This window comes from Macrobrachium rosenbergii, chromosome 24 (assembly GCF_040412425.1).
Source record: "Macrobrachium rosenbergii isolate ZJJX-2024 chromosome 24, ASM4041242v1, whole genome shotgun sequence".
Lineage (NCBI taxonomy): Eukaryota > Metazoa > Arthropoda > Malacostraca > Decapoda > Palaemonidae > Macrobrachium > Macrobrachium rosenbergii.
The window spans coordinates 32,412,593-32,436,993 of record NC_089764.1 but is presented as its reverse complement, the minus strand read 5'-3'; the positions used below and the strand labels follow the sequence as shown (position 1 = coordinate 32,436,993).

Genomic DNA, 24,401 nt, shown 5'->3' with positions numbered 1-24,401 from the left:
GATGAGAATAATGGAAGGTACTCACATATGGCATAAAGAGCCTTTAGCTTGAGCCAAAATGCCGGTCTCTGGTCATCTCTGTCAAGAGTGAGAATCTCAGCTTTCATAGAAGAGCAGAAGGCTTGAGTCCCTGTGAAGTTTTGATTGGATTTCTGCAGGAGTATGCACCAAAATAAGTTGATTGTAGATTGGTCTGTTTTGATTGCCTGCATTTTTGTGGGACCTCTGCTAAACCAGATTTGGGAACTGCACTCTGGGATTTCACTTTTCAGACATCGGCAGAATTTAGACGATTGTATGTTGTCTTAACCTGGTTATCAGTTGGATAGATCTTTGTAAATCCACAGATAATGATCACAGCTTGGCTGACTTGCTTGGTGTGTCATGAACAAGTTGCTGTATGCACAGGCATTCAACAGTGACTGATCTCTTGGGAAATTAACATAGTCACAAACTCTTTTTAGCTTCCATTGCAGTGAGAAATCCAATGAAATAGGCCTGGAATGAGTGTGCGCTTGCATTATTTGAGTTTTAACCGGAAAAATGCATTGGTATAGGCTACGAGTTTTGATGTTTGTGTAAGTTAGAAGTTTTCACCAGTAGCTGGAGAAACTGAAGTACCTGAATTATATGTGGCCTTTTGGGAACTTCCTAGGTAGTGACCCCCATGCCTTGGGGTCATTATCTAGACTGATATTTCTTGGGGGCCACATCTTTATGATATTTACAGTCCTTTGCTCATGCTTTACGGTCATCCTCAACGGTGTAAGGTGGATGGCTACCAAGAGTTAAAACCCTTTGGGGGAGGCGCCATCTAGGAAAAAGATCTGCATTGTTCTGCATTTCAGCCAGTCTGCGTCTGTGAAATTTAGGATCAGCAATGAGGAAAACTATCTGTTGAAACTGTTTGTTTTCCTCACTGTACTGACAGCCAAGGTACAGCAAAACCTTAAGAAAAGTCAATGATTTGTTGAGCGTATGTCACATTATTATCGTGTGGACGTTCCTTGAATGTGAAATGTTCTACGCTACTACAGTATATCCCGTCATCACATGAAGTAAACCATGATAAATCCTGACATATTAGGTATGAACAGAGATTTTAGAAATGATGATGGAAATGACACAGGCTACCCTTTATTCGAATTTGTCAGTTCGTTCAGGTTCTGGAACTAAATAAGTTCAAGATCATTCTTCATATCAGTAATAATTATTGTCCAGTGTCATGGTGGAACATTGAGAGCCAATAATGAGGTCATTCTTGAGAAGAGCTTAGTTCCTATAATATAGCAAACTGCAGTGGTGTATTCTGCCTTGAATATTATTTGTATCCAGGTGTTTCCTGTAATAAGTATATAACACAGAAAATTTTTGTTACAGATGATGAGTCGCTTCAAGTTCTGCAGCCATCTCGGTCCAAGTTTCAGTACACTCATGAAGACAGTTCAGATACAGCTCAAGGCCTTTCAACAGTTCGGTCAAGTAAAACAGAAAAAAAAGTACTTCCTTGATATTATGCCACGTGTAACAGCACTTCTTTATTTCCAGAACCATCAATTCATCTAAAGCCTTTGATAAAGTAAAACCCTGTCCTTTGATAGAGAAAGAGCTGAGAAATGCCCCTCAGTAAAGCAGAATTGGCTATATGGTCTATTACTGCAAACTTTTTCGAAATGATGAGTCTTAGGGAGACATTCAGCTCTGGAATAGTCAATTCGTATTGCGAAATCGGTACTGTATCAATTATAGCCCCAGAAGTTTTGATTTGACAAATCAACACGGTACAGGTTAAGCTATTATTATATTAGAATCCCCAAATCATTATGATCAACGAAAATAATAGCAAAATCAAAAAGTAATGAAACAGGGAATTAATAAGTAGGAATTGATTTTTCGTCTGGTATGTAAAGCGTACTTGATACCTGAATGATGTCAAGTCAGATTTAGTTGGGGATAAATTTGTGGGTAGGTGCTGGATGAGTGTTTATAAATATAATGCAAATGTGATTTTGATAGAAGAAAATCTTAAAAATTTAAAGAAATCCGTTTTAGTCCCAAAATTGTCTGTGTGGAAACGAACTGGGCTGTATCAAATGGACTTCATGGATGTACTGAAATGACTTGGAGGAGTTGGAGGAACCAGGAACCTCTGGAGTAACTGGGAAAACTGATGTTAAGGTGGAGAGCAAAGCAGCCTTCAGGAGAAGGCAGGAGTCAGTCACTGCACCAGGTAAGAGTATTCATATGGAACAAACCCACCAAAGGGGCCATTAACTTGAAATTCTTTAAGCTTCCAAAGAATATTAAGGTGTTCATTAGAAAGAAATAAGAGGAGGTACAGTAAAGGGAAATACGGGAAGATGAGCCTTCACATTCTTGAACATTATAAGGTCTATGTTATGTTGATGCTATACAAAGGACCCGCATAGTACTGTAATGTAATATACAATCATTATTTCAATCTTTATACCAAAATGTACTTTTATTGATATGTTTTAATCATTCATGTAATGTATACAGTATTACATACAGGTAGGCACTGAGAAAATCACCTTGCTGCTGGTAGTTCTCTGTAGGGGTTTCTGTTGCACCTGTAAAAGGTTCCAAGAATTCCTTCGGGACAGCTGCTGCTGATGCTCATTGGTGCCTTCCGCTCTCCCATTGTACTAGCTAGTGGCTCCCCCCTGGTTACAGTCTTTACACACATGTCAGTAGTTCAATTATGTATTAATGAAACCGTTTCTGAATTCATCCTTCCTGCTTTGCACGTGTCATACACTGTATAGTCACGCATTCTTGACCCTTCCTAATTATATCTGCATTTAGGGTTGCACCGTGAAACATGAATACGATTGAGACGCACTTTCTTTATATCATTTGCCAAGATAATTAACTTCCAGATACTGCACTATCTAATCCTCTGCTGTGATCTGCTAGGGTTTAATTAAAACCAGACTAACGACTAATTTCTTGTTTCAGGTTCCTGGCTTTACGACAACTGATCTCGTCAGAGCCGTGGCAAGGCATCTTCAAGATTCGATTTTTCCACAACACTAATGTCAAGAGGCCACTTACTCCCTATTGGTAAGGAATGTGCACATCCCTTTTTTGACCTGATCAAAGATTAGGAAGCATATGGTTCAGTACAGTAATGGATTCCCATGTCTCATCAGAATAAAAACCCCGCAGGGGGGTAATGCCATCATTGCGCCTCATGCGGTGCACTGTAGGCATTACTTCATGGTCTTTGCAGCGTCCCTTCAGCCCCTAGCCGCAACTCCTTTCGCTCCTTTTACTGTACCTCCTCTCATATTCTCTTTCTTCCATCTTACTTTCCTCAACCCTCTCCTAACAATTGATTCATAGTGCTTCTTCAACTGCTTTGAGGTTTTCCTCCTGTTACTTAACCTTTCAGAACTTTTTACCGTCAATTTCCGTTTCAGCCCTAAATGACCTCATAGGTCCCAATGCTTGGCCTTTGCCCTAAATTCTGTATTCAATTCAATTCATCATAATAAACACATACGTTGCAAGAATCCTTGAAGCTTTTTGGCAGAGCTGAAGAAATAGTGTGTCATTTTAGTGTCCAATATTTCAGCCAAATGTTGGTTTTCTCAAAGGATGTCCTGATGAAAAAAACAGTCAAATATTGGATTAATCTAAAGTGGTATTGTTCTCATGATTTATGGGTCTAATTATTCACAGGAGGGGAATTATTGCAATAAATTTATTAGTTTGGAACTTACAAGGTGCATGTCAGCCATGTGCAGTTCGTAAGAATCTGACTTGTTTCCAAGCATTCTCAAGTAACCCACAGACATTCAAAGTCACAAGTATTTGCCTAACAGCTGCACTACAATAATTGTGTTATGAGTTAAACCTTTTGATAAGTGTGACGTCATCTGACTTCATGTTTGACAATGCTATACTCAAAAGGCCTCCTGCATAGCAAGAATGCTGTGTTTTAAGAGAGTTGGTTTTCATGGGGTCTGTAATATTGAGCTTAGCCCTTACAAATGGATTCCAAGGCAACCCAGGCTTCCTTTTCTACCATATAATAAACGTTGATTTGCAGTCTGATATTAAGTATACTGACTTTACAATATACATTTATATACAGGTTGTACTGGGATTTTTCTCATGTTGATATTTGTCACTTACATTTCATATTAAGCTGCTTAAAGTCAGGAGGTACATGGGAGAACTATATCTTGATCAACTCATTCAAGGAAGGTTTAGGTTATACCAGTTCCTATTTGAGTAAGTTTTGCCTTCTATATAGAGATTTTCATTTGCAGATTTGTTGCTGAGTGGAAATCCGATTAGTCTGAAGGTGTTTAAGTTAGGCAGAAGACTGTTTACAGTGCATGGAATTTTTACAAAAGACTGCAGGCTTAAACAATAATGGGGAAAAGGCAACACTATACTAAGTAAGTAGAGGTTCAACCACGAACCTGGTATTTCACTGTTAGCCACAAGACAATTCTTGCTGCCTCACATACGGGCCACACCTCTGATGTTTCTCTACAACATGAGATTAGAGTGAAGCTTTGCAGGTTTTCTTCCTGTTGTGTGGAGGCCCATTCCCTGCCTCTGGGTTTATAAGATAGTAGGTGAGAACACTGGAAATCTTATCCATCCATTTATGCATAGCATTGATTGGATGATGAATCACATGGCTACCTTGCAGTCGACCATCCTTCTCCAGTCGTGTAGTTGTCGAGCTTGTGGTGACACCCCTTGAGTTCACCACTCCACAAGGATGGGTACATGGCATATCTGTGCTGGGGGTACATCCAACACATTGGCCAAGCCACTATTGAGACTCATTCATAGAAAGACACACACGCAGTGCCAAAGATCTACAATGCCTTTCCCTTAGAGTACTCATCCCTAATGGGTTTTGAGCATTTTGGGTGTGGCCCCTCTGCAGCAGTAAGGCAATGTGCTCACCTTCACTTGCTGGTGAAATCAAGCAAGTGGTTAGAATGTGCCCAGCAGAGATCCTAAGCTTCATCGTCTCACAATAGCCCCATTAGATGGCCATTCTTCCCAAAGGCGATTGGACCCCAAATGCAGCAAGCAGTGTGCTTGGGGATACTAAACCACTAAACAGATGGACTTTTGATAGCCTAGATATCGCACACAACACACCTCACACAGCACAAATAACTCCTGGGGGACACCACACTGCTACCTGGGCCATTATCAAACGAATCTTGTGGAGTGCAACAGTAAGACCCAGGGTGGCATCCAGCAGTTAGTGGAGCTGGAAAGCCATTATTCTGCAGGGGAGCTAATAGCTATTGAAATAGCTAATATGCCTAAATTCTAATTGCTCCTGCCATTGACCCACACATTGTCTATGACTTGTCGTTTGCTGAGCGGCTGAATCCATGACCAAAGGTGTGCCAAGCTGCAAGTGCCTTTGACTTACCAGACCCCACATAAAATAGTTTGAAAGCAAGACAAGTGTTCGAAAGACCATGAGTTGAGACTTTAATTGCACTCTAAGCTTTAGCCAGTGAGAACTAGACTTCTAAAACCACCAAGACTGATTGAAAGCACTTGGACCTTTATGTTACTAGAAGTAGAAGCCTGCCTGTTTAAGTAACAGCATAAAAAATGATAACTTAATGGAATATTACCTGCTACCCGTGGATTTAATCCCGTGTCCGGAACAAAACTGAAAATGTATAGGAGTATTGAATCGCCCAAAATAACTAGAAAATATGAAGCAGGATATTTACAGAGATATTTATGAATCTGCCTTTAATAACTGCTTTCAAGCATGTCTGCACATAAGGATCACGGAGTGAGAATTCGTGGAACCAGCTTGCAAGCAAGATGTTAGAAAAATGAATGTTTTAAGGAGTCATCATCAGAAAATTCATCAAATTACAGCAATAACTGAGATGGGAAAACAGGGAGATACCAAGGAATTGTGTAACACAGTAGTAGTTTTCAAGAGAACAGTGCACGAAACCTGGTGTGAGGACCTGCCTGTTGAACCAAAGGAGGGCAAATAGGAGGGACTGCCTTAGCTGAACAGGAAGGGAGGGAAACCTTCTACTGGGTTATGCCATCAAATCCTGGATTATCATTGGTGAGTCTCGAAGTATTTAGGAGTATGGAATTGTGTCATAGCTTTTTAGCAGACCACCTGTAACACTTTCAGAGTTGTTCATCCTACGAATAGGAAGACAGATGTAGAGAACTATGAAACTGGAGTAGACCATGAGTGGTAGTACTGAAAGATATTCAGGAATGGAAAGGTTGCATTTACTGTGCATTTATTGTTCAATGAATTTCGTAGAGGCAAAATGAAATATTTCAAAAGAAATGTTTTAGGTGCTGGATTATTCAAAGAGTGAGAAATGACAGTACACTAGTTGCTGAATTGGAAAGCCGTTTTATTTGTGAAATGTTCAGGAATGCCCAGTTGTGGTACATCTCAGTATTTTGTGAAGGAAATGGAATGTTTTTCCTCTCACAGGGCCTGAGGGAGGTCTTGTACATGGCCATCTCATTTCTGAGAAGAAGATAGAATGAATTGCTGAAAACACACTTCATTTTATTCTAGGCTGCTTGTATTTGATCTGTACAAGATCAGACACAGGAAGTTTGATCTTGTATGAGGAAACGATTAGATTAACACACTTGTTGAAAGAGTTGCAACAGGAAAAAAGATAATATAGCTGTTCTTCTATGAAGTTATGGTAAGCTGTGAGGTCTGGGTACTTGCAAAAGCTGCTGTAGGAGCAGTATTTAAAGTAAATAACAACTTGCAGATATTTTGCACAGCTTAAAGAGGCCATCTGCTTGAGTTGTACACCTTTAAGGATATGTAATATCAATGAAAAATGATACTGGGGCTTCATAAATGAGTTTACAGCACAATTGACGGTATATTTGGAAAGTTTTATCAATTTTCTTGCAGCTTATGTATTGGGAAGCTTTGACCCAAAAGCTTTAGATGTCGATTGAAAAATGCAAGGACATTATCAGTATCTGATAAAATGTTTTCATTTCAGGCTGACAACTTCAGAGAATGGGCCACAATAAGGACATGAAGGGCGAGGAGGCTTATACACAGTATACTAGAGTGGACTAAGCCCAATTCGTCAGCTAGATCTATGACCTGTAAGGATAAGACACTGGTAAGATTAGAAATGCTTCATTGTACTGCCTTTGACTGACTACAGAGTTGAAGTCTGTGCATTATATAGCACTTTTCTTTTCCAGGAACACCAGCTGAAAATTCCAGTGATTGTTTTGCATAATAGACCATACTATCAAAATTCATTTATGGGTTTTTTGAAGCATTTTGGTAAACCATTTGTCAGAACTTGTACAGTATCAAGAAATAAATGGATTTGGAATGGAAATAATGACGTGTAGAGTAAGGCGGAGAAAATGGTGTCAATAGACCAGGTGTAAATGTGAAGCAATGCAGAAGGAGTCCAACTGGAGAATCCCAGAAGTCTTGTTGAGCTCTGTGGAAGAGATTGTGGGGAATTGGTTCTGTGGTATACCATTGATAGGCTATAGGAGTGAAATGTGATGTTATTGAAAAACTAAACTGTACTAGAATGTCCATCGAAAATGTTTGCAACAGTACAAAAATTGAGCACCTCAGTGTAAATGAAAAAGTTTTCTTTTAAAGTTATAATAACCATCTCTAAATTTTGTCAGAATTTGTGCCAATTTTAAGAATCCTTACGAGGTTACTGCTCAGTACTTACTAGGTTTTTATTTTTTCAACAATTGTTCTTCCAGTTTAATGTCCAATGGACTAGATACCGTAGTTATACACGAATATCCAGTTCGCAACCCAGGTAGCTTGGGACGCAACTGTTGAATTACTTTCCTGGACTGGGGATCATTTTGAACCTTATTCTCGAAACTGCGAGCTTGCCAGAAAAAAGAAATTCACATACTTTTTTCTTTTTTAGCAAATAACAGAAGCAATTGTGAACTCTGACAGTGTAAGACTGGGTGGAAGGCTATATGTCCCGACCCAAAAAATACCCCAGGTGGGTCATAATCGCAGTGCTGAATACGAAAATTCCAAAAATGATGAAGTAGAAAAGCCCACAGAATCAAAGGATGTGACTATGGAAAAAAGAGAAAAGCTGATTGTTGAAAAGATATTCTGGAGGATAATTGATCTGTCTTGCAAGATTCCCAAGCGTAAATCTGGGAAATAAATTAAAACTTCATTTGCTTGGCTGTGGTTTCTCCACTATTAAGGTTTCAGCTACATTTCCATGACCCAGTAAACACTATCGCGAAGGATTTGTGGAATTTTTACCATAGAATTTTGTTCCCTGTCTTGTACCTCTATGAGACTTCACTTCACATTTCATGCATTGTCAGAGAACTAAAAGACAGGCCTCTATCATTCCTGAACTGCTTTTAATGTCCAGGGTGATTGTACACATTCAAGAGACTGGCCCACATTATTTTTGCACTGCCTTACGTCCAGTGTATTTTTACCGAAACAAAGAGCCGAGACTACAGTCTTGCTACAGTATTGCTGTCAGGCATTAGTATACAACTCATTTCCAGTGGCATTTTACTGAATTAGGGAGTTGGGACAACATTGTAACTGGACTACCTTGAATGTTTTGTACTGAAGTGTTAAGAATTTCAATACAGTATTGTTGGTTGGTGTTCAGGGCATGTTTTTCTAAATGTTGAGGCAGGGCTGATTTACTGCTCTATTACTTGTTGTATTAAAAGGAATTTTACTGAGAAGAGAAGCAGAATTACATCTTTGATATTCAGGGTAATAGTGTTTCATTGCTAAACTTAATGTGATGTCAAATTTCTAAGTTTTGTTATTGTATTAGGAGTTTTTCAACTTGATGCAATAGGGAACCACATTTTTTCACTCCATTATTGATATCTGGGCAAAATATTTCGATAACAAAGGGCGTATTGGCATTGCTGGTATACAGTTCTCCCTGCTTCGAAATACTCCATGATCAAATTATGGAAATCTGATTTTAGGATTGTAGCTCAGAGTGACGCACTTTACGAGGTCAAAGAACGAGGTGTGTTGAGTAACATAACATTCAAATCTTACACTTTTGGGGAAATACTTTTCATCATATGCTATCAATTATAAGGAGTCCATTTAATTTTAGGTATTCACAACTTTTACATAATATATCTTGGTACTTAACTAAAACCATTTGACAGTGCACTATATCACCAAAAATTAGCGGGAGGTGTCTTGTACACTGTGTCAAAAGTACCATTTCGATCAAGTAATTAGTTTGAAAGAGATTTTAGAAAAACGATGACTCGCGGTCCCTGAAACGGAGAGTTGTTCAAATTTTCCCTGCTGTTCTCTAGTGAGTATGGGTCAATTTTAGGGACTATATGAAATGATTTGGTTTTTCATGAGTACCCTGAGATGTGTAGTTGGTGAGAGCAGTAACTGGCTCTTTTCTGACAGTAACTGAGCCAAGCAGGGAATGTTTGGATGGATTTAAGACAAACTAGAGAGAGGTGGGACAATGTTAGCACAGAAATATCTTTCCAGATTACGGGAAAGTGTTCGAGATGGTTTGATGAATGTTATAGCCAGGCTCGAGTATCGATGATAATTAGAATAATAATAATATATAATAATAATAATAACAACAACAACACAGGCAAAAAGAATATTTTACTATGATTTGCTAATAGAAATTTAGGCTAAGAATTCTCCCAATTTTGCATTGCAATTCAGTTTTGAATTAATATTCACAGTAGCTGTGAAAAGAATGAATTAACTTCATTAAGACGTCTTTTATAAATGACTTCAGACGCTCAGCACGGGCCTGGAAAGCCCCTGTCCCATCTGTGCCCCTTTTAGTAAAAGGGACCTAGGCAGGATGCAGGCCTTACAGAATGAATTACCCTTTATTACTTTGTTTATCTCAGAGTGATATTTTGTCATTAACTTCTTCAGGAAAGTGTCTGCAGCCACCACGCATCGATGGGGCAAGTTGAACAGGCATAAGTGGAACAAGTCGACTGGACTCCTCTCAAGTCTCGCCTCGCAATTCCACAAGTACCTACTATGGACGAAGAACTGTGACCTCAAGAAAGGCCTGCGTTTAGTTTTAACAAATTAATAGAAGGTAGTGCTTGGTCACCTGTGTCAACAGTTGCCTGTGGCCAGATGAAGTGGAAAAAATGGTCCCACCAAATGTAAATCTTGGGAAGAGTCATACTTTCATACAGAGGGAGACTGTAATCTTACAAATGCTGGCCGTTAAAACTAAGACGGTGTTAAGTTTGTAGTCGTGAACTTTCTCTTATCATGGTGATCACAGTGCCTATTGACTCAAAGTCGAGTAGAGTTCAGCCTTTCTTCTTGTAATTTTTAAGTATGAACTGTAGGAGGCTATATCATGTGAGGTAGTTCAGTGTGATTCAGGAGATATATTTCATTACTGAAACCTGCTACTGGTTTAATATTTCAGGAGAAATATTTCCATTTTTGTCTTCTCAGTTGAACGTTAATATCGGGTCGCTCAGAACTATTCAGGATGTATAGACTTCTTTTACACCCAAAGCTCATATCAGCTTAGTTTAAACTAATAAGCATTTACCTAAAGTTTTTATAAATTTATTGTCAGGTAAGATATGACCTTGGATGTTTCAGAATCCGTATTTATCTTGCTAAGACTTCATATCACTTGAAGACCAGCTGTCAGTTCAGCACATTTCAGGATAACATAGTTTATTTTCTCTTAAATTTCTCTATTAGCTAGTGGTAAGAAGTTCAGTGTTTCAGAATACACTGTATCTTGATCACTTATTTTCATATCAGTCAAAGAGGAGCAATGAGGTGCCTCTGTATATTTCAGGACACGGTCTTTGTTACTTGAGATTCATAAGTTTATTATGTCCAGTATGAAATGACTTTCTGCTCTTATCATTTTTAGGACACATAGGTTTTAAAAATGAATTCCTTATATGTTTAATATTAGCTGGAATCTAATGTCAGTCTAATATCACTCAAAAGTAGCTCAGTGTATCCGTAGGTCATTCAGTTTTCTTGTAAAGTATTAGCTGTCTGGCAAATTTCAGGATACATGTTTTTTTATATGAGATTTATAGCAGTTTAAAGGTAGCCATGAAAAGGCTCAGTTTGTTTCAGGGTACATAGCCTTTGTTTTGTTTATCCAAATATCTTATTTAGATATTTCATTAGTTTGATAATTATCTTTTCAGATACAAATTTTCACTTGAATTTCTTAGCAGTGTTAACATCAGCTATCAGTAGCTTGGTACATTTCAGGATATAATCTTTAATACAGTTATCATTAGTTTACTATCATCCACCAAGGAGTTAAGGCTGTTTCAGGCTACATAACATGAAACATAAGTTTCTTGTTAGTGAAGTAACAGCTATTAGACAGTCATGGCTACTTTTTGACTATTTTATATCGAGAAGTCACGTATGTTAAAGAATAGCTTTTCATTAGCCTGGTTCAATATTACAGTCAAGTAATTGACTGTTTTACAGAACACATTTTCGTCTAGTTGCGATTTACATCATCCAGTAGGTCATTCGTCGTTCAATGCACGTGTACTTGCCTGGTGCGAGGGTCACGTGAGATTAATCGTAGGATAAGGTTTATTATTTCAGCTTCCGGAGTTCAAAACTATCAACAGCAAGTAGGTTAACAGTTGCAAACAATAGGTTTGACTGATATTATGGAATATCTTCGTAGTGATCAATACAATTAGGAATAGTTGTGTGGAGTCAAACCTGTGAGGTATTAAACTTTAAAGAATAGATAATATTCACAGCTAAAGTACAAATTATTCCTGATATTTTTCCTCAGTGAAGTTTAAGAGATATTGCCAAATCAGCTTCCATAACAGTAGGGACCTAGAATTAAGCTTCTTGTACACTTTTTGAAAGTTTTGTCCATAGTTTGTTTCTTTAGTGGTTTATGTAAGATTTCCCTTAGAAAATTAGTATAATAGTTCCGAGGTCTTGCGTTATTGTAATGTTACATAAGCATTGGACTACCTTGAAACTTAGGTTATTGAAAGGCTCTGGTGATTACGAGAGAGAGAAGTCATCCTGAAACGTTGACACGTTTGCACTGTTGAGGCAGGAGATATTTCAAAGTTAGTTTATCAGTTTTGTCTCAGATTTGATGAAGGTGAACTTGTCATTATTTTCAAGTGATTAAACAAAACTGTGATTTTTGTACAAAGCTTGCCTTGACAGTAATGCTTATTGCTTAACAGTAAACATACACCACTTAAAGGTTAATTGTGTAAATATTGGAGAGGACCTTTTCAAGAGCATTATTCTCATGGCATCTCTCCATATTTCAAGACACTGCTTGCACATGAAGGTTCCAAACTGAAAGTGTTACTTTGAGGGCACACTTTAGTATTGCTGTCAAATACATCATAGATAAATTATTTAATAAGCGAATTCTAAATTTCTCTGTTACTTTTGGGGGCATTTGCAATACTGGTAATGGTATTTGAGGTAAATGATTCAGCCATATTGAATGCAATACTTTAGGATAATTTGGTTTTTCTGAAAATTTCACAGGTCGATGAATCTGTAAGTAGACTCAAATTGAAAGCATTACCTCAAATGAGATGAGGTTTTGTTAACAATGGTGCCTTAGGTAAATGAATAAGTCCATTCAACAGTGTCTTTGAATGGGCGTTTGACAAGGCTATATTTGGCATATGAATTAATAAGCATTCTCATTTATTTTTCATTAGGGCACTAAGTATTTTCCAGACATCTGACACACAAGGCCAATTCCTTCCTTAGTAGACTCATCATAGCTATTAGGAGAGTTGCTATGTAATTGAATACTGTTTTAATCTGTTTTTGTGATGCAACCAAATCACACCTATCTCTTTCCTTGTGAGGTCGTCACAAAGGGACTGATTTTCCATGAATGTTGTAAATTGGAGTAGTTAGGTTAAAGAGGTTGAACAGCACAAGTGGAAGGAACTAAAGGGGAAGATATATTTGATAATCAGGGAATTTTTTTATACATAGACTTGGCCTCAAGAATAATTATCAGAAATGAAATCTTAACAGAAGAGTCCTGTCTAAGCTTAGGACCCAAATCAGTTCTGAAATTGTCTGTAGTTACATTTCAAGAAGGTAAACATGTCTTTAATTGCTTGTGACTCTGACGTCAGTTCTTTGAGAAATTCAGTTATTTCTGAGTTACAGGTCTTTGTCAGTTTCAGAAGAACAAGTGCAACAGTGTCTTGACATATGGAGAATTTTAGGTTAAGTTATAATGATTTTTTTAGTGTTGAATTATTGCATAGAGTCCCCATTGAATTTAAATTTATCAGATCAAGGTTCCGTTAACTGTTATAGTTGAGAATTTAACTGTTATTGTTAAAAATTTAACTGTTATTGTTTAAAATTTAACTTTAAATTTTGAACAATGGGAAAATGATTGTATTACCAAATTGTAAATTGATTTTATTGTATACAAGAACTTCTGTATTTCAGCTTATTGCTCAAATCTCACCAAGTCTTAGGCTTCATTTAGCTAGGAAAAGCTATTAGTGCCTTTGTTAGTTTATTATCAAACAAAAAAAGCTTACAAACTACTGAGGAAACTAGTGGTACCAAAATAATTCAAGAAAATTATAATATTCAGCATCTCCTCAGTTATGGTATATCATGTAGACAATGTAATCTAGGTTTGATGAGCTAAATTTGGAGACTCATAGCTATGCAGATTCCCCCCCTGGCCAACGTTTGCAATATTCTGAGATAGCAAATCTATTTTGCAGTGTTATCATCTATAGAAACCGGATATAGGAACGAGATATTGGTGTAGATTGATATCAGTAACTTTGACATTGTTCATATTTCTTCCTCTCAACCTTCCATTCTGACTAGACTTCTCTTTCTGTCAACTTGAAATCACATATTTCATATTCAGGGGAATTTTTTCAGTCTGCTGTTAAAGCTGTTACACAGAAACACTTTGCAGATTTACAGCACAACTTGCAAGCTGCAGAACTGCACACTCACTTTTCATGCTGTAATAAAACCCCCACAATTTGTCGACCAATTTCTGCAGACTTTACTTTAAAGGAGTCTCTCTCTCTCTCTCTCTCTCTCTCTCTCTCTCTCTCTCTCTCTCTCTCTCTCTGTACATACACACATTTTGTGCCTCATCGTTTCACACTTGAATTCCCCCTCATTCACACTACATACCTTCAAAGGTGCGTTTTCCATTACTTCTAGACGCAGGGATTAGATGCCTCACTCTGAACATTCTCACACTCAAAAACTCTTCCTCTAAAACACATTCACTCTAAAAACACTTTCAGATGTTTGGTTGTTCCTTGATCATAGATACTCTTTCAATCTTAGGTTGTTAGTGTATGAAATTAAGGTCAGTTTTTGGGTTTCAAGACATTTGCACTTATCGCTAAATTTAGGGGAATTGTCTAGATTTTTGTCGTAAATTTTGATTAGTTAATGTTTTGTAATGTGATGAAGTTAGGAGGTTCATATTACCTTAATATTTGAGAAGGGAAGCCTTTCTTTAGCACTGTTTACAAAGTGAGAGCTAGAGCAGTGTCTCTAAAGATTAAATATCAACCTGAACAGTTTAAAGAAAATTGTGATTTCTTGCTCATTATTAAGGGACGTAAGCTGAAGTACAGAAGTCTTCTACTGTAATATAATATATATATATATATATATATATATATATATATATATATATATATATATATATATATATATATATTATATATATATATATATATATATATATATACTGTATGAACAAAATACTGGAAAGATTGTAGAAAAAGACTTGAAAATAAAGGACTCCTTGGGGCCAGCATTGCAATGCCCTGAAGGAGAGAGAGAGAGAGAGAGAGAGAGAGCGCCTCGGCTGGAGGTAACGAAACCAGTCGGTTGCCAACTTTGAAGCCGACCCAGAATGGCTTGAGTTTTCTAAGCTGACAACAGCTGATTGCCCAGATGGGAAGAAGTCTTGTATACACTTATCATGTGCTCTCCAAGATGTCTGCCATTTTCTTTGTCTCCAGGGAAGATATGTTAGATCCACAAATGTCAAAGAATGATTTGAAGTACAGTAAGCCAAAGGTGGGTGTGGCAAGGCTGGGTACTCAAGATGTTTAGGCTTACATTCACTCACATGGCTGTAGTTTCATACTTGGGCAAATGTTTGGTTGACCTGTAGCGTCTAATGAACTGGGTAACTGACCCCTGTAAATTTTCATTGTCAGAATTTTGCATCAAACGAGTATAATGGCTCCCCAAAAAGATCCCTTGTTCATTTTTCTATGAATAACTTGTAAGAAAATCTATGATTTTATATACATTTTGTCAGTCTGTTTTCTCTGAGATTTCTTGTGAGATTTTCTCCCACGTCTTGTTACAGAATCTGGATGTTGTTTTAAATCTCGTAGAAAAAGAGGAACATTAAGTAAAAGACTTGTGGTTATGATGTATATATATATTTTCGAATGTATTAACCATTGTACGATTGGCTTTGTATCTGTCAGAATTATTTCCTTAGAGCTGTTGGTATGTTCACTTATAAACATTTGTGAATAAGGGTATTTGATCTGCCCTCAGAGGTACTTATATATGAAACTGACTCAGTTTTATTATGGATAACTGACTAAAATTACTTTGTATAGGGAGACGCAGAAGTCCTCCATATGTATGACTTCAAAAGCTTTGATTATTTTCAAAGAAAGGAAGGTTCTGTTTTGGGGGAATTTTTATCCTGAGTTGTCACATTTTACTAATCACTTAATGATTAGATCCTGTTGTTTCAAATACCATTTCCTGTCCTAATTCCTGTTCATTTTGTGATGTAATGGAATAATTCTTAGTTGTTGAGCAACATTTAACAAGGTTAGAGAATTTATTTTCTGCATCAGATTTTGTCCTTTTGGTTGATGTTGGATTTGATTAACCTTGACTAGCTGGGTTTTTTAGCAGCAGTTTATGTGAAAATTTTCTACAAGATAATTATTTTTAAGTACAGAATACCATTTATATTCTTTCAGATGTCTCAAAGACATCGAGTAAGTTTTACTGAAATTTAGAAAGTTGAAAATTTGTCTTGAAAGATCTAGAGTAATTCTATCAGAACATTTTGAAAGTTGAAAGTTATCTTTTTGGTCACGTTTATAACAAAGCTTTTGATTACATTTCGGACACATGCCGTCGTTCCAAAAGGGGGTACCAGCTTGGGGCTGTAACGCCTTCAGTCTTATGCCGAGCATTTCATTCGTGTACTTGAAATAAAGTAGGGTTAAATAACCACGATGGCCCCTTTAGAATTCTGCGTGAGAAAGCTTGCAAAGTTCATAACATCGTCAGGTAATTAGATAAAAGGTTAATGTGTAATAGTGTGGCTCTTGTTATACTTACAGTACCAGAAAGGTTGTTAGAGGCCTCCTTCCACCAAATACCTTACCGTAAGGCATGCTGGGATTCTGAGGCTGTGAGGGATCATAGATTGAAAACAAAGGTTTTCCCTGTCATTTAATTAGATGAGGAAAGTGTCCTCAGGTTACCTTTCTGATGTAAAGCTTAATTTATATAGAAAGTAACCCCATGAACAGATAGGTCAGGAATTAGATGATTCATGCTATGGAGAAGCTAGTTGTCATTTCCTTACAGAAACTGCAGCACATTTCAATGCCAATTTCTGAAATGTTTATGTCAGTTTCTAATGGTTTAGTGGCTTCAGGTGCTGACAGGTTTGCTCTGAAGGTTTGTAGACTATAAAAGTGTTTTATAGGTTTACTGAACCTTGTGTTTGGTTCCGAGAACTGGAGATGTATGTCCCAGATGTGAGGTGCTTAAGTAATGGTGGTACAGTACTGTTTTGGACCATTTTGTTGATGGATAATATGTGATTAGAGACGTAACTTTATTGCTCTGTGGACATTCTGATGTATAACTGGTGTAGCATTTTCATCGCTCCAAAATGGCTTTGGCAGGCTTTACTGAGTCAGTGTGCCTTTGAGAAGCCACTAGAATGTCAACTGATTTTGCAGTTAATGTACCCTGTTCTTGGGTAAGTTAAGACACTGGCCATGGCTAGAAATTTCTTGCATTGGTTTTATATTACTGTGCAACTTACATTTCTAGGTGTCAGTGGATTTGTGCAGAGGATTTCTGAGTGTTGATACAGCAATGTCATTCAGGAAGTATGCTGATATGTAGTTTAGGATTAAGTAAGTCCTTTTTTATGATGTTGGTTTGTGGTTTAATCCAGTCTTTCCTTGTAATGCCTTGGGATTCAAAGTGTTAGTCCACAATTGTCAAGGTTTGGAATACGAGAAAAATCAAAGTTTGGTGTTTATAATGCTGGGAATAAATTTGGTTAATGTGAAGAGTTGTGCTTTATGTTTTCAGAGTTTGCAAGTAGTAAACTTTGGTGTACAGCAAACCTTCATAATGTCTAGCTTTGGTAGGGGTTTGCTCAGAGTTTCATCTTGGCTACAACTAAAATGTGGAACAGGTTTCTTGGTACAGTCATGGAATCTTCTGATCTCTGTCTCTCCCGGCACGCTGACCAAATTCATTCCTGCTCTCAGGTGCTGCTGACGTCTCCCGAATTTCAGGTGAATCGGTTTTATTTTCTATTTCTTCATATTCATTTATTCATCACCTTTTCCTATAAATTGTCTCTCTCTTTGCAAGCCGATTTCCCTTTGGTGTCCTGTCAAGTTTATACAAGTCTGTTGACTTTGTTCATGAAGGTTCTTGGGTAAGACTTAAAGAATGAAGAGAAGAAGAAATATTGCTAAAGGTACATCATGGTAAGATTGTTTAAAAGAATGATTTAGGACAATGGAGAATGGAATATTGGTAGAATCAGTTCAGGATAATTATGTTTGACAATTACTTACTTTTTGCGATTGCCCATTATTGCATGTTATTTCAATGAGTGGAGTTCAGGCCCCAGCCTTTGCTTGTGATAATCTGGGACTGCCTTTTTTGGTGCTTGTTGATAGAATCGTGATTCATCATCATTAGTGCCATCTGAATACTTGATGCAAAGTTGAAAGCACAGGATATGCTTTCTGGTGTTTGAAACAAGTCCAGCATTCATGGAAAATACTGGTTCAAGATCATTTAGGATTCAGGAAGTCTTTGACCCTGCTAGATTTTGGTTTATGAAAGTCTTGGTTTTTAGAAAGTTTATTGTGTTTGTTTATGATAGTTTTGTTTTTAGAAAGTATGTTAGTCTGTGATACTTTGATATTTCACTGTCAGAAGTTTTGGGAAGATTCTCTTGATGTTTTGCATTCAGGGAAGTTTGTTGTGACACTTGCTTTTAGGAAGTTCATCCTGGTGTGATAATTTCACTTTTAGAAAGTTAATCTGTTGAATTTATTTTGAGAACGTCTGATTCTTCAGGATATTTTGCTTTCAGAAAGTCTGCTTTTGAGGTTTTTTGCATTCAGGAGGTCTCTTGGCTTGTAATACATTTGATTTAGATTGTACACAGTAACTCATGAGGTTCTCTGTAAAGTAAGTCTGTCAGCTGTGACGTATTCATGTTTAAAATGTCTGTGTGTGGCTTTTTACTTTCATGTAGGCTGTTAGTCTGTGGTGGTTTTTCCTTGGGGAATTTCTGTTAACCTTTATGGTTTTGCCTTCACAGACTCTGTTAACTTTGATGCTGTGTCTTTGAAGATGTCTGGGTTTGTGGGTTTGTGCCTAAAAGGTCTGTTAGAGTTTCTGTTCCTTTGTGAACCTTTTTGGTAGTCTGCTAGTTACTATTCTTTCCTTATTCTTAGAAGCTAGCTGGGGTTTTTATGGCTGGAAAATTAGTAGTTCATGACTGTTTATGGAAAGAAAGTCTGTTAGGGAGTTTGTCTAGGCTGTAAAGTCTGTTGTTTTGTCTGTGTTTTCCCAGAAAGTCTGTTAGTTTGCGTTTTTCCCTGCCAAGAAGTAGAGTTCATTCTGATTTGGGAGAGTTTTTGATGAGAAGATCTATCGGTCTGAGAATTCACTTAGGAGGCTTCACGAGTTACTTGGTTAAATGTCTTCTTATATTTTGTTCATTTTATGTTTTGGGAGTTTTGCTCAAAAAGTGGGTCGTTTTGATAGTGTTTATTTTCTTTTTTGCTTGCAAAGGGCTTGTGTCCATTTGGGAGACGTTTTTCCAAAAATGTTTGTATCTTTGTAGGAAACTTTAGCCCAAAAGTGTTAGTCTAACCTAATAATTTTTATTGGGGAGATTTTTCCCCGGAAAATGTGTGAATTGGAAGTGATTATTGTCCATTGTGTTGTTCTTGAAAGTTTTCTTACCTAGGAAGTGGTATCAATTTGGAGTTGGTTTGGGTGAGGCTCATTTTGCTTAGAAATTGCTTAAAGTGTGTTACTTTGGGAAACAATTTTTTTACTAGAAAAAGTGTTAGTTTGGTGATGGTTTTTGTGAAGGAAATTACTGATTCAAGGGAGGTTTTTGTTCTGACTGGAAATTATTATATAATAAGTTTTCTGGCTTGGAAACATGTTGGTATGCAAGTTTTCTGGATACCAACATGGTATCAATTTTTTCTTTGGATAGGAAGTTTTTTTAGCAAGTTTTTTTTTGTCGCGAGAGTTTTCGTTTAGTTTGTTAGTGTGGGTGAAATTTTTTCCCACAGAAAGTGGAGTTCATTTCCCCACTTAGTTCATCAGTGTGGGAACCAGAATTGATTTTGCCCGGGAAACAGAGACTGGCCTAAAATGTTTGTGGTCTTTTTGCTTGACACTGCTTGTTCGTCAGTCTTCTCAGTCCTTTATTCCTCCCACCACTGGACTGTGGAACAGCCTCCCTACTGAAGATGTGCAATTGGAACTTCTTCAGAAGTTCAAACGAAGGTGCAGTGAGTGACCACCCGAATATTATTCTCATTGCATTTTTATCTATTAATTTATTTTTCCTTTATTTTTAATGAGTGGGTCTCTTCCTAATGAACACCTTAATATTGTTTGGGAGCTTCAGAATTTCAAGTCAACAGCCCCTTTGGTGGGCTTGGTCCATATGAGTAGGGTTCATCTTCTGAATAATAATAATAATAATAATAATAATAATAATAATAATTCTGCCAATGGAAGTCTCTTTCTTTTCATCTGGAGTGTGATTTTTGTATGGGAGTCAGTTCGATGGAGAGCTTTGGCTGCAAATTGTGTCAGTTGGGAGAGTTTTTTTGTTTACGCAGAACACATCAGTTTTTTAGGCCCAGAAGATATGTCAGTTTCAGTGTTTTTTCCCAGTAGAACTCACAAGAGTAGAGGTTTATTATTCTCTTGAAAAATCTGGATATAAAGATGAATACTGCGTCAAGAATAAGACAAAAGATCAAGATACAGAGTGGGCTAAATCCTGACAAAAAAAAAAAAAAAAAGTTTGGTGAAACTTGTGGTTTGGTATTTGCTTTTTATAGGCAGATCTTGAGGCATAATGTCCAAATTAAAAGAAATCAACTTTTCATGAGGTTTTCCTTATCATTATTCATTCTTTGCTTTTGATGGTTGCAACGGCACCCCTGTTGTGAAGGTCCATGTAGAGAAGCAATGTCAGTTACAGTATTCTGTAGCCCTGTACTGATGATGAATACAAAGTTGCAAGGTTTTGGTGCCTTGTAGCCCAGTTCTAGTATGTGAGGCTGATTTATTTAGTTAAATACATCAAACAGTGCACTTGATTTGAAAATTTTAGTCACGTACTTATTCTGATAAGGATAAATAAGTTATGTTTATTGTCAATAATTTGGTGAGCTATTTGAAACGATTGTTCTTAATGTTCAGTCTTGTTCTAGTGGTCAGTACATGACTGCTTTTCAGTCTTGTTAAAACTGAAGGTAGAAATATTTGAGATGACACCCTGACCTCAAAAAGCCCAGAGGAATGTCCCAAATCAGGTGCTGGACGTTCCTCCATAATTACCTGTTAATGAGGCTGAACTTTTGCTCCCTAATTATGTGTTAATGAAGCAGATTATCCCTTAATTATAAGGCAATGGGATGATTATTTCTCCCTAATTAGATATTTACCTCTTCAAGAGGACGATTTCTTGCCCAAATTCCATGTTAATGTTAGGTTACTTCTACCAAATTACTTGTAAATGAGCCTAATTTCTCTGTAATTACTTGGCAGTGGGATGGTCATTTCTCTAATTAGATAATTACCTGTTAAAAAGGCTGATTTATCTGCTGAATTACCTGTCATTGAGGCTGATTTGTTCCCTAATTACCTGGCAATGGGGGGGATTCTTGCAAGGCGTATCACACAGAACCTAGACTGGCCTGGTGGTCCACGTGTAGGGTGAAGGCTGACGTTAGTCCGACCTGCTGTCCTGCTGGGGGAGGAAGAACTCAGGGCAGGAGGACAGTAGCCTTGCACGTCTCCTCCCATTTACCTGACTCAATCACTTACATTGAATGGTGTCGTTAGGCCTATAAGACGAAGTGGTGGGAATGCCTCAAGGCACGCTGGTTCCACCTGAAGGAGTTTGGGTCACTTGTCTGCTTTTGGGGGAACTGTATGTGTCTTGGTGTAATTATTTGCTTTTGTTGTGACATGGACAAGAGGATGACGTGTTATTTGAAGTAAAATAAAGTTAATTAGCTTTTGTTTGGTTTATTTGTTAAATTCCTGTAAAATTCACTTGCTAGTAATGACGTGTGAGAATGTAAATGAATATTCTATACTTTTAAAATGAATCTTGTAGATGAAAATATCATGTAAACTGAAAATAGCACCAACTAAAGCATATAACTTTAAAGGTCTTCAATTTGAAATTACTTAGAAATTCAGTTCTGAATAATTCAGTAGTGTGGTGCATATCCAGTTACTAGGCCAAGCCTAAAAAATGCAGTGAAATTTAAAATAAAGCTAAATTTTTAATTGAAAATGTAAGTAAATTTATAAAATATGAGGTTGCAGCAGATACGTGAGTTTTAAGAGCAATTGAAACTAATCACCAAAAATCATGTAAAAGTATATATAAAATTTTTTTATGTGTAAACTTCAAAAAATAAAAAATGCCCACCATATGGAACATGGTGCTTTACAAGTTATAATTAAATGCATTGTATCGTCAAAATCACATGGAAAAGTTGGCCAGGCAAAGGTATTTGAAGGAATGAAATCTATGGTATTGATAAAAATATGAAGTAAAATTGGGATTATAAAAAAATTCTTCTAAGTAGAAGTAGCTTAAGAAATGAAAAAAATTTTGAAGTCACTCTTACAGAGCATATCTACATCGGATGGGGGTGTTACAGGATCTGATATCCTGACATATTCCAGCTTTTTGCCGTCAGATTTGACATCAAAATCACAATATTTGTAGGCTGAATTGAAGTGTCAGCGATTTAATTCATGATTACATCAATGTGACTGCCATTATTGATATTTTGATATCAAACTTGACGTCAAAATGCTCAAATATGCCTGGGTGACAGGCAGTGGGAGACCCTTGAAACGTACTAAGTTATTTCAGTCAAATGCATATAGAAAAGAATGAAGTCAGTTTTATAGGTAAATACTGATGAAAATAAGGATTAAATTAGCTCTATTCATTCATATTTACAAGTAAATCGTCCTGTGCAGCTCTCAGAGTCAAAAATTCTGTCAGGTACCAAGTCAGTGTCAGATGGCTAAAACTGTCGAAATCTATTTATCTTCGTTACCGTCTTTCCTTATTTGTTCTCCTGTTTTCTATGAGGTTCAGTGATACTAAAAGACTCATTTTCTATAAGAAGACGCGAGAGAGACTCTTGTAGACTCGAAACCTTAACGAAAACGGAGACCAGAATGACAAAACGTACGTTTACACCTCGTAGGTATTCTTGCAAGTCATCCATAGGAGGAACTGATCAGAAATTTTTTGCAGGGCTGTTATTACTCTGGACGAAATGCTGGTGGTTTAAGCATACGGGAATTTCACGCCTTGTTTCTCAAGACACTCCAGGCCAACCAAGCATTTGTCTAAGTACGAAAATACAGCCATGAGAATAAACGTAAGCTTAGGCGTGCCTTGGTAGCATTGCCACGCCCACCTTAGGCTTACTGTACTTAAACATCATTCCCTGACGTCTGAGATGGTCTAGAAAACTGGCAGACATCTTGGAAAGCACGAGGGAAGTCTGTACGAGACTCTTCGTCCCATCTCGGCAATCAGCTGTTGTCAGCATAGAAAACTTAAGCCCTTTGGGTCGGCTTCAAAGTTGGTAACCGGCTGGTTTCATTACCTCCAGCTGAGGGCGCTCTCTCTCTCTCCCTCCCTCCTTCGGGGCATTGCAATGCTGGCTCCAAGGAGTAAAAAAAAATTTATAAGATTTTTCATTATCACGAGTATTCTCCTCAATATATCTCACTTACTTAGGGTTTAATTAAAAGAACGTCCGATTATCTCTGCTTCTTATTTCATCATAAGCCTACAATAAGCTATTAGGGAATGCTTACGTCATTAGCTATGACGTCACGTGAAAAGTTACCCCTTTATTGAAGTACAACTATGACGTCATCAATTTCTCGACAATACCTTTAGCGATATGCAGCGACGTCACAACTATGACATCAATCTCGACAGTACCTTTAGCTGGTTGCGGTGACGTCACAACTATGACGTCATCTAATTTTTCCGCCGTACCCAAAGTCAGATCTATACGTTTATGGCCTTCTAATGGGCCATTTTCTTTCATTTGTTTATTTACCTTTGACTCATTTTCTTGCAAATGCTTCACAGGCTACAGCCGCCATCTTCATGGCTTACAGTCTGCCTTATAGGCCTAAAGTTTAGTTTCATCTACAACGTTTTAATTTATCTTTCTATTACTCAGTTTTCTTTCACATGCCAATCTTTTACTTGGCTTATTATTCTTACTTATTAAGTCTTTAGTCAGCTTTGTACCCTGATAGAGGGAATTTTTCTCCCTGCAAGTCATCTTTGACCTTTGTAGGAGAATTTATCTTTCGTCTTTGACCTGGTACCGTTTTATCTCAATCGCAATTTTACGATTGATAGTGGCAGCCCTCTGATCGGTGATTTTTCACCTGTAATTATCACAAAGTGAAACTGACAAAACCAGACAGATGAAACGAGTGTCTCTCTTGCAAACCAACCATGTTTCAAAATTGCATAAACGCCACAGCTTCAAAAATATCTTTTTCTGCCAATCTTGGCACCAAATCTAACTCATTTCCAGTAGTTTTACCAGTGAAACCTGTGGTATCCAAGGTATACTTCGGTTAGGAAGAACTGGGGTAACTTGAACAGAACTGATCTCAACAAAATGTCTCTGAAGAATGCCAATAGCTGCACTCAAGAACAAGCTAGACAAGAAAGCGTGGTGTCACCAAGCAAAGCTTTACC

At 37.3% G+C, this 24,401-nt stretch overlaps 2 long non-coding RNA genes across 3 annotated transcripts; one reads left to right on the top strand and one right to left on the bottom strand.

The window, feature by feature from the left end:
* Positions 1-937: 937 nt before the first annotated feature.
* On the top strand, positions 938-13,644 carry LOC136851992 (uncharacterized). Of its 2 annotated transcripts, XR_010857036.1 has the most exons (5): positions 938-2,230; positions 2,980-3,084; positions 4,299-4,430; positions 7,035-7,160; positions 9,965-13,644. It is a non-coding gene; the product is annotated as an uncharacterized lncRNA (long non-coding RNA). The 2 variants fall into 2 exon arrangements; XR_010857037.1 differs by lacking the exon at positions 2,980-3,084 and having other exon boundaries at positions 939-2,230.
* A 5,503-nt stretch (positions 13,645-19,147) lies between these two features.
* On the bottom strand, positions 19,148-24,381 carry LOC136851996 (uncharacterized). Its single transcript, XR_010857042.1, has 2 exons — positions 24,319-24,381; positions 19,148-24,252 (listed from the first exon to the last, which is right to left on the bottom strand). It is a non-coding gene; the product is annotated as an uncharacterized lncRNA (long non-coding RNA).
* Between the last annotated feature and the right edge of the window lie 20 nt (positions 24,382-24,401).